Genomic DNA, 10,389 nt, shown 5'->3' on the forward strand with positions numbered 1-10,389 from the left:
TACGCAGATCTGATAGGGCCCGTCGTCAACCTGAGAGATATTCTTTTCTCTTGTTTGACAATGGTGACGTAGTGCTAGTTGGTTTCAACGAGCCTACGTCTTATCAGGAAGCTGTACAGGGCCCAGATTTTGAGAAGTGGCTAGAGGTCATGAGATCTGAAATGGAATCCATGTACACTAACCAAGTATGGACTTTGGTTGATCCACCTGAAGGGATCAAACCCATTGGGTGTAAGTGGGTCTTCAAAGTGAAGACTGACATGGATGGACATATGCATACCTATAAAGGTAGATTGGTAGCTAAAGGTTTCAAGCAAATTCATGGTATAGACTATGATGAAACTTTTTCACCAATTACGATGCTCAAGTCTATTCAGATTTTACTTACTATTGCAGCTTACTATGATTACGAGATCTAGCAGATGGATGTCAAAACTACATTTCTTAACAGAAATCTACTCGAGGATGTGTACATGACACAACTTGAGGGTTTTGTAGATCAAAAGAATGCTGGAAAGGTTTGTAAGCTGCAAAGATCCATTTATGGATTAAAGCAAGCTTCTAGAAGTTAGAATCTTCGATTCGATGATGTAATCAAAACGTTTGGTTTCATTAAGAATGAAGATGAACCTTATGTCTATAAGAAGGTTAGTGGAAACATAGTCATCTTTCTCATATTGTATGTAGATGACATACTTCTCATTAGAAATGATATCCCTACTCTTCAGTTAGTGAAGACTTGGCTTGAGAATTATTTTTCAATGAAAGTCTTAGGTGAAACAGCCTATATTTTAGGCCTTAAGATCTATAGAGATAGATCTAAAAGATTGCTTGGCGTAAGCCAGAGTACATACATTGACAATGTGCTTAAACATTTTTCCATGGAGAATTCCAAGAAAGGATTCTTGCTGATGTTACATGGTGTGAGTTTTTCGAAGATTCAATGCCCCTCTTCTAAGAAAGAAAGGGACCGTATGGATCAGATTCCTTATGCATCTGCTATAGGGTCTATCATGTATGCTATGCTTTGTACTCGCCTAGATGTCTTGTATGCTTTAAGCATGACGAGCAAATACTAGTCAGATCCAGGTGAAGGTCACTGGACAATAGTCAAAAATATTCTTAAGTAATTGAGAAGGACTCGAGATTATTTCTTGATCTTTGGAGGCGATGAAGAGCTTGTTATAAAGGGTTACACCGATGTTAGCTTCCAAACTAACAAGGATGATTACAGATCACAGTCAGGGTATGTGTTTTGCTTAAATGGTGGTGCCGTGTGCTGGAAGAGTTCAAAGTAGGACACAGTAGCTGATTCTACAATAGAGGTCGAGTACATTACTACTTCAGCTGCAATAAAGGAGGCTGTTTGGATCAGGAAGTTCATCACAGAGCTTGGTAGTGTTCCTAGTATAGCGAACCTAATAGACCTCTATTATGATAACAATGGGGCTATTGCACAGGCTAAGGAACCTCGCTCTCATCAGAGATCCAAACACATACTACGGCGATTCGATCTCATTCGAGAGATCATCGAAAGAGGAGATGTGAGGATATGCAGAGTCCCGACCGATGCTAACATTGCAGATCCTTTGACCAAGGCTTTGACACAGAGGAAGCATGATGGTCACACTAGCTCAATGGGTATTCGATATCTTAGTGATTGGCACTAGTGCTAGTGAGAGATTGTTAGTATTAGCCCTAATACCAATTATGAGATGATTGTAAAAGGCTCATTTTGTATCATATATCATTATTAATAAAAGGCAAAGTTGGTTATTATATTTATTTTGATTCAGTGCCAATTGAATAAGTATAATAATGTCTTTGGGTAGTAAGTTCTTATCTACAACATATCAATTGTTTGAATTGATAGTGAGATATTGTAGATATACATGGAACACTACTCTTAACTATTTCTAGTCAAGCATTAATATGCAAGGACAATATTAATGTGTTGAGACTAACATGTAGGTTAATAGATGACTTAATCTCACAAGTCATGGATATGAAATATCAGGTTGACATATGGGTATATATTAGAGAATATATACTGAATGACCCATCATGAGAATGTTTCATGGATCATTATATGAGTGTCATAAACATTCTCATGTGACTATTGGTATGAATAGTCCTTAGACCTGAAGTCACTACAGTTCCCTACATAAGGAGTTGTGTACTTTGGTATCGGCAAACGTCACCTATAACAAGGTGGACAATAAAGTCGATCACTGGGTTTGCTACTCGGAAAACCTAGAGGTTCCACTGTACAAAAATTTTGTACAAAGGTCTGAACCTTTTCCTAGCTACCATGTGTTCTTTTAAATTAAATTTTGGATCGCCTGCGGAACTTAACACATTTGGTCCAAAACTTAATCTATTCGTTCTTTTAGGTTTTGACTTGGGTCTCCTGCGGAACTTAACACGTTCAACCCAAATCACCTTAAGTTATTAATTCCATTAAATATTAATTTCCATAATTGGTTCCCAGTACTGACGTGGCGAGGCACATGACCTTCTTGGATATGGGAGCAACCACCACCGACTAGACAAAACCTTTTATGGAAAGCTAATATTTAATTTCCTAAAATAACTTTAGGTTAACCGAAAAGAACAATCAAATCACAAAGGAAAAAAAAAACAAAAGAACACTATATCGAAAACAAATTCGAAACTCTAGAATCGTATGCCTCTTGTATTTAGTATTATTTCCAAAAATAACTAGTATGATGTGGAAACAAAAATTACTAGTTATACCTTTTAGAAAGACCTCTTGATCTTTTACCGTATTCCTCTTCTAACCTCGGACGTTGTGTGGGCAACGATCTTCCGAGATGAGAACCACCAAGCACCTTCTTCTTCCTTACAAGTTTCGGCCATCAAAACTTCTCCTAGGATGAAGAGGTTCGGCCACCACCACCATGCTCCAAGGGATGCTAGAAAAGAGGCTTCTTTTCTCTTCTTCTTCTCCTTCTTAGATCCGGCCACCAAAGCTATCTCCACCATGAGAAGGTTTCGGCCACACAAAGGAGAGGAGAGGAAAGAAAGGGCCGGCCACACCCAAGGAGAAAAGAGAGGAAAAATAGAATAGAGTCGTTAGCATTAAAGCCTCCTCTACCCCCTCTTTTATAATCCTTGATCTTGGCAAATAAGGAAAATTTAATAAAAACTTCCTTAATTCTTTTGCCATTGAAAAGGAAAATTTATTTAATTAAAATAATTTTCTCTTTTCAAATTATAATGGCCGGCCACTCTTCTCCCCAAAACAAGGAGAGTTTTAATTAAAACAAAAATTAAAACTTCCTAATTTGTTTCTAAAAATTTATAAAAATTTCTCCAATAATTTTAATCCCTTCATGATTGGTTGATAAAAAGAAATTTTATAAATTAAAATCTTTCTTTTAAACATGTGGATAATTTCCAAAAAGGAAAGTTATCTCTAAAAATTAAAATCTCCTTTCAATCTACAAATAAGGAAAGATATTAAATCTTTTGTATAAACTAATAAAAGAGAATTTTTAATTTTTAAACTTTCTTTTAAATCATGAATATAATTAAAAGGAAAGTTTTTACCAAAATTAAAATCAACCTTTTAATCTACAAATAAGGAAAGAGATTTTAACTCTTCTCTTAATCTTTTGTAGAATCTTATAAAAGGAAGGATTTAAATTTTTAAACTCTCTTTTAAATTATATTATCCACATAAGAAAAATTTTAAAATTAAAATTCCTTTTTATTTTAATAGGGCCGCCACATGAATTCACCCATGAACATACCCATGGCCGGCCCTAGCTTGGTCTCCAAGCTAGCTTGGCCGGCCCCTATAGGATGGGTAAGAAGGTGGGTATAGGTGGGTATAGTACTCTATAATTAAGAGGCTACGATAGGGACCGAGAGGAGGAATTGGTTTTGGTCTCCCGATGAAATTAAGCATCCCGTGTTCGCCCCGAACACACAACTTAATTTCATCAATAATAATTCATTCCACTAAAGAACTATTATTGAACTACCGCACCAATCCCAAATTACATTTTGGGCTCCTTCTTATTATGAGTGTGTTAGTCTCCCTGTGTTTAAGATAACGAATGTCCACTAATTTAGTAAGTTACTGACACCTCACTTAATTAATATCTAGCTCAAGAGTAGTACCACTCAACTTCATCGTCATGGACTAAGTCCACCTGCAGGGTTTAACATGACAATCCTTATGAGCTCCTCTTGGGACATTCTCAACCTAGATCACTAGGACACAGTTTCCTTCTATAATCAACAACACACACTATAAGTGATATCATTTCCCAACTTATCGGGCTTATTGATTCATCGAACTAAATCTCACCCATTGATAAATTAAAGAAATAAATATCAAATATATGTGCTTGTTATTATATTAGGATTAAGAGCACACACTTCCATAATAACTGAGGTCTTTGTTCCTTCATAAAGTCAGTATAAAAGGAACGACCTCAAATGGTCCTACTCAATACACTCTAAGTGTACTAGTGTAATTATATAGTTAAGATAAACTAATACCTAATTACACTACGACCTTCCAATGGTTTGTTCCTTTCCATCTTGGTCGTGAGCTACTGTTTATAATTTATAAGGAACCGATAACATGATCTTCTATGTGTGACACCACACACCATGTTATCTACAATATAAATTAATTGAACAACTACATTTATCATAAATGTAGACATTTGACCAATGTGATTCTTATTTCTAGATAAATGTTTATACCAAAAGCTAGACTTTTAGTATACATCCTAACACTATTGGTATGAATAGTCCTTAGACCTGAAGTTACTACAGTTCCCTACATAAGGAGTTGTGTACTTTGGTATCGGCAAACGTCACCTATAACAAGGTGGACAATAAAGTCGATCACTGGGTATGCAATGAATTATGCGGAGGGATGTGAGTGTTGTAGATGGGTTCTATCCCTTCCATATGACGAAAGCGATATCTATGGACCCCTTGATTAGTAGGACACAAGAATGCATGATCATGCTCAAATGAGTCAATATGCGATATTGAGCTTATTTGATTGAGTGTGTCTACTTAGAGATCAAGAAACACAAAGATTGATAAGAGGATGACATGTTATATGCTTTATTGATTAATCTAGATATCAAGGATAGAAGGATTGAGTCATACAAGATAATAGATACGGAAAGGTTAGGTCGGATCTCGACATTCTCGTCACTTGGGTAGCAATGATGCATTGCTAGATGTCACTCATTGCTTATGTTTCTAAAATGGTTTTAGATACATTGCCAACGTTACGAGATCCTATCGGGTCACACATAAAGAACATGTTGATTTAGAGATAGATTATGGGATTAAGTTTAATTCAAATTATACACATTGAGTTAGACTCGAATGAATTCAGATTAAACTTATTGAGTAATGGGTTAGACTCATTGGTTTATTGGGTTAATAGCTTATTGGGTTAATGGTTAATCCAATATTCTAAATCCAACCCATTAAGATTAATGAATATTAATAGAGATTAATATATCATTAATCAAAAGGAAGATCAAGAGATAAAAATATTTTGTATTCATTGGATGAATACAAAAGTCATTTGTAAAAGTAACCTTTAGGTGAAGTAACCTTTTTGGTAAAGTAACCTTTTTGGTGAAGTAACCTATTTAGTAAAGTAACCCTTTTGGTGAAGTCACCTTTTTGATGAAGTGACCTTTAGGGTGGGTGTGCTCTTATTAGCTTTTGCTCTTCTTCCTTCTTCCACTCTTGGCCAAAACTTCCACAAGAGGTTGCTAGCACAACCTTTGGTTGTTTCTTTCTCCATTTCGTGAGTTCGTGAGACGGACGGAGAACGTGTTCGTGTGGATACCATAGAGGCGCAGACGTATTGATCACACTGAGATCTACATCCTAAAGAAACGTTGTTGTTGGGATTGTGAAGGGCATGTAACAAAGGTATAACTTTCTCATGTAGAAAAAATTAGTATTTAGTATATGGTTTCCTTTTTGCATGGATCTTCTGGAAAGGAACTAGATGTTTTCCGCTGCGCTTTCGCATGTTTAGCGTCCTAGTTCCTTACAGTGGCAGCATCTGGACGAGAAGTTGGACAGATTCAGAAGGTTCGGTCGACCGAACGACTAGATTAATCGACCGATCAACGTTAAGTCAAACAGTGATCCCGATATCAGTGGATCTGGATCAGGTTCATCTCGGCTATAAAAAGGGTCCGACTACTAGCTTCGAAAGATTATTATTCAGAACAACCTTCGCTCTTGCACTCTACTCCAGAACAATTCGACAACGCCTAAACGCTGCTTCGATAATCGATCACCAATTGCTAATCCCCTTGTCGTGGGCAAACATTATTTTTATTGCAATAATTGTTGTCATTTTTATACTTCAAATTGTAAGCTAGTTCAAAATTATTGTGATTGTCCAACGAAAGCAATCAACAATTGTGAGTCTTGGAATAAAAGTCGTCACAAGTTCTGAACCAAGTAAAATTCAATTGTGTTAGCTTGATTACCTTTTCCTTCCTTTTATATTTTCACTGCACAAACTTATGTGAATGTTTTTCGAAAAGTGTGAAAAAGACACAAGTGATATTCACCTCCTCTAGCGCTTTCGATCCTATTATTGGTATCAGCGCGGGACCATTCTGAATCGATACAACTACCATTTGACTATTCTTTATAGCTACTTTTTCATCCATTTTTGGTATGCATTTTTTTATTTTTAAATTTTTACCATAAGTCAGAATTGGTCTAATAACCTCTTCTGACAAATTTGCCGATTTGTCAAATTTTTTCTCAAAATTAATGCAACACTAGTTGAGCCACTTTTTTCATCTTTTCTCTTTTATACCGCACTACTAATCCAAGACTAAGTTTTAGAACAAGTTTCATTGTTTTGTCGTTGCAAGATCTTCGCTAAATGCCCCATCAAGAAGGTTACAATACTGGATGCCTGCCCCTTTTCTCTTGTAAGGACTTCGGATATTGGAAAAGTCTGATGGAGTATCATCTCAAGATCCAAGTGGAAATATGGATCATAATCCAAACCATATTCACATTTCCCACAAAAGACGGAGTACTCATCCCTTACAACAAGTTGGACACACCAACAAAGAGGAAGATCGAGGCAGATGCAAAAGCGACATGTACTCTCCAATATTGCTTAACCAAAGAAGAGTTGAATCAGGTCGACCCATTTAATAATGCCAAAGAATTATGGGAAAAGCTAATCTTGTTGCACGAGAGCACCTTCGACACTAAGGTAAGCAAACGGGACTTAATTTTAAATAAGTTATACAATATTAAAATGCAAAGATGGTGAGTCGATGAGTCAACTCTACGCTTGGATCCAAGACCTACTCAATAACCTTCACACAATTGGTCAGAAGGTGGAAAATTGAGATGTTATAAGGTATACCCTTAATGCTTTTCCAAGGAACACTTTGTGGCATCCATGGTGAATGTTTACAAAGTTTCTAAGGATCTCTCTCTAATTAGGTTAGATAAATTATTCTTGGAATTTAAACTTCACAAACAGACTAATGCACTCACAGTCGAGAAAGGTATTGCGTTGATTACAGGTACAAGCAAACAATGGAGTCTAGGAAGAAGTACTAAATCGAACACGAGTCTGAAGGCGAATCTGACTCGGAAGAAGATGATGAAATTACTGCCGAGCTCATGAAACTTGTAAGAAAACTATACAAGAAGAAGAAGGGCTTCACCAAATGAGAAATTAAAAAGGTGACTCAATCGTACACAAAGACCAAGCAGAAAGTCACCTACTACTGCTGCAACAAGAAAAGATATGACAAGCCGGAGTATTCGAATATGAAGCAAGGAAGAAGAAAGACATTGAAGGCAACGTGGTCTGAGTCATCGGAAGAGTCAGAGAAGAAGAACAAACTCAAGCAAGCTTCCATGATCTACCAGTACAAGCTCATGTTGCCAAGACTGAATCTGAGTCTGAGACAGAAATAGAAGCTAAGTTCGAGCGAAGCCACAGATTCATATTCGGTTCAAAAGGTTCTCAATCCAATATAAACATTTCTTTAATTAGATCACATAATTTAATTTCTTACTTATCAAGAAAATTAGCTAAGTCCAATATCCGGGTCAAGGTACTCCAAAAGGAGATCGAATCTCTTAAGGAGGAGACTAACTCAAGTCCTTTGACTGAGCTAGTTCAAAGTAAAAATTCGACCCAAGTCCAATAACTTGAGGAAGAAAATTTTAATTTAAAAACTCAAGTCAAAGGACTTAAGGACACATTGAAATGATTCATATTGGGTTCCAAGAATCTTGATCTAATTCTTGGGAAACAAAGGGTCATAAATAATCGATCTAGACTTGGATATAAGGCTAACCTTCGATTCAAATTGTACTTATCCTTAGTGAATCAATCAAATAGAAAATTGGTCCAAACATGGGTCTCTAAGTCTAACTTGATTAATCAAGTTGGACTTAATCAATATTGGATCCCTAAGGATCAAATCTACCACTTTGATAGACTTTATTGAGGCTATGATCCAAGGGGAGCCAATAGAAAGACAATTTTCATTAGATAAACTTGATTGATGCTTGATTTACTACTTTTTGTTATTTATGCTTAAATTAGGGTAGATAAGGACTTAGACTTGATTGCCACTTGATTAGTTAGATGAAGAATTTTTAGAAAGAAAATTAAATATTCAATTTTTTTAAAAGACTTTGTCTAGAAGTGGTTGTTACTCCAATAAACAAGGAGGCCAAGTGCCTCACCACAGTCTTTAAGCTAATTATTGAAATGGATGTTTAATTGACTAACTAATAAACCCTAATCTAACTCAAATGTAAATCAATTCTTAGATTTTAATCTAGCTAAAGATAAAACTAACCATCTCATAAAACAAATAAGGTTCTCTGATTGACAACTTAGAAAGAGTGAGATGAATTTAAGTTTAAAATTAGTTAATTAAAACTTAAACCTAACTTAATCTTTAAATCATTCAAATTTAAAGATTTTTCAAAATTGAAACTTAAATATTTTTTAAAATTAAAACTTAAATATTCAAACTTAAATTTTCAAACTTAAAAACTCTAAAATTGAAACTTAAATTTTCAAACTTAAATATTTTTAAAATTCAAACTTAACTCTGAAATTGAAACTTAAATATTCAAACTTAAATTTTTAAATTTAAATATTTTTTAAAATTCAAACTTAAATATGTTTCAAAATTGAAACTTAAATATTTAAACTTAAATTTTGAAACTTAAATATTTTTTTAAAATTGAAACTTAAATATTTTTTAATTTTTAAACTTAAATATTTTCTAAATTCAAAGATAATATTCTCAAACTTAAATCAACTTCAAAAAATTAATTCCATCTCACACAAACTCATAAGTTTAACATGTTCGATAACTTAGAAAGGGTGAGATGAAAAATTAGAAAAATAGATATTTTTTTATATTGTTACTCATGCTTGGACTCTAGGGTTGTATTGGTAGTCTTGCCTATTTTTTATTTTTTTAATTTTTTTAACAAAAAAAAAAGAAAGAAAGAGGTTTTTTAAAAGTCAAAATTTTTTTGGAACTAAGTTTTTTTTAACAAAAAATTTTAAAAGCAAAACAAAACTAAGTTTTACTTTAAATTATTTAAAAAATAAGTTCTTTTTCAAAACCAAATTTAAAAAGATATCTTTTCAAAACCTTTAAAGTATCTTTTCGTCTACTTAAAAAAAATATCTTTCATTGAAAATGAAGTATTTTCAAAAATCAAGTTCTTTTTCAAGGTTTTTATAAAAGTACTAAGTATTTTTTAAAAAATAGTTTTGTTTGAAACCCAATTAGTTTTTGCAAGTAAGTTTTTTTTTTCGAAAACTAAGTATTGTAGTTAAACTTCCTACTTGAAATGTTTTTTACTCTCCTTCTTAAAGTTTTTTAAAGTAAAATTCTATTATCTCAAAAATAGAGGTTGTTTCAAAATATTTTTCAAAGAATAAGTTTTTTTTTTCAAGTTTAAACTTTGAAACTAAGTATTTGAAAAACTTCGAACGGTGGATAAACAACCACTTGATCGGACCAGATAAATCAAGGTGAATCAAAGGTTCGGTCGATCAAACGACTGGATCAGTCAGCCGAATGAAGACTTTATCTGAAGCGGCAGCATCTGAATGAGAAGTTGGGCAGATTCAGAAGGTTTGATCAACCGAATGGCTGGATCGGTCAACTGATCAACATCGATTCAAACAATGATCCTGAGATCAGTGGATCTAGATCAAGTTCACCTCAGCTATAAAAAGGGTTCAACTAGTAACTTTGAAAGATTATTATTCAGACAACCTTCACTCTTGCACTGTACTCCAGAACGATTCAACAACGCTTAAACACTGTTCCAATAATT

This window comes from Zingiber officinale, chromosome 8A (genome assembly GCF_018446385.1).
Source record: "Zingiber officinale cultivar Zhangliang chromosome 8A, Zo_v1.1, whole genome shotgun sequence".
Classification (NCBI taxonomy): domain Eukaryota; kingdom Viridiplantae; phylum Streptophyta; class Magnoliopsida; order Zingiberales; family Zingiberaceae; genus Zingiber; species Zingiber officinale.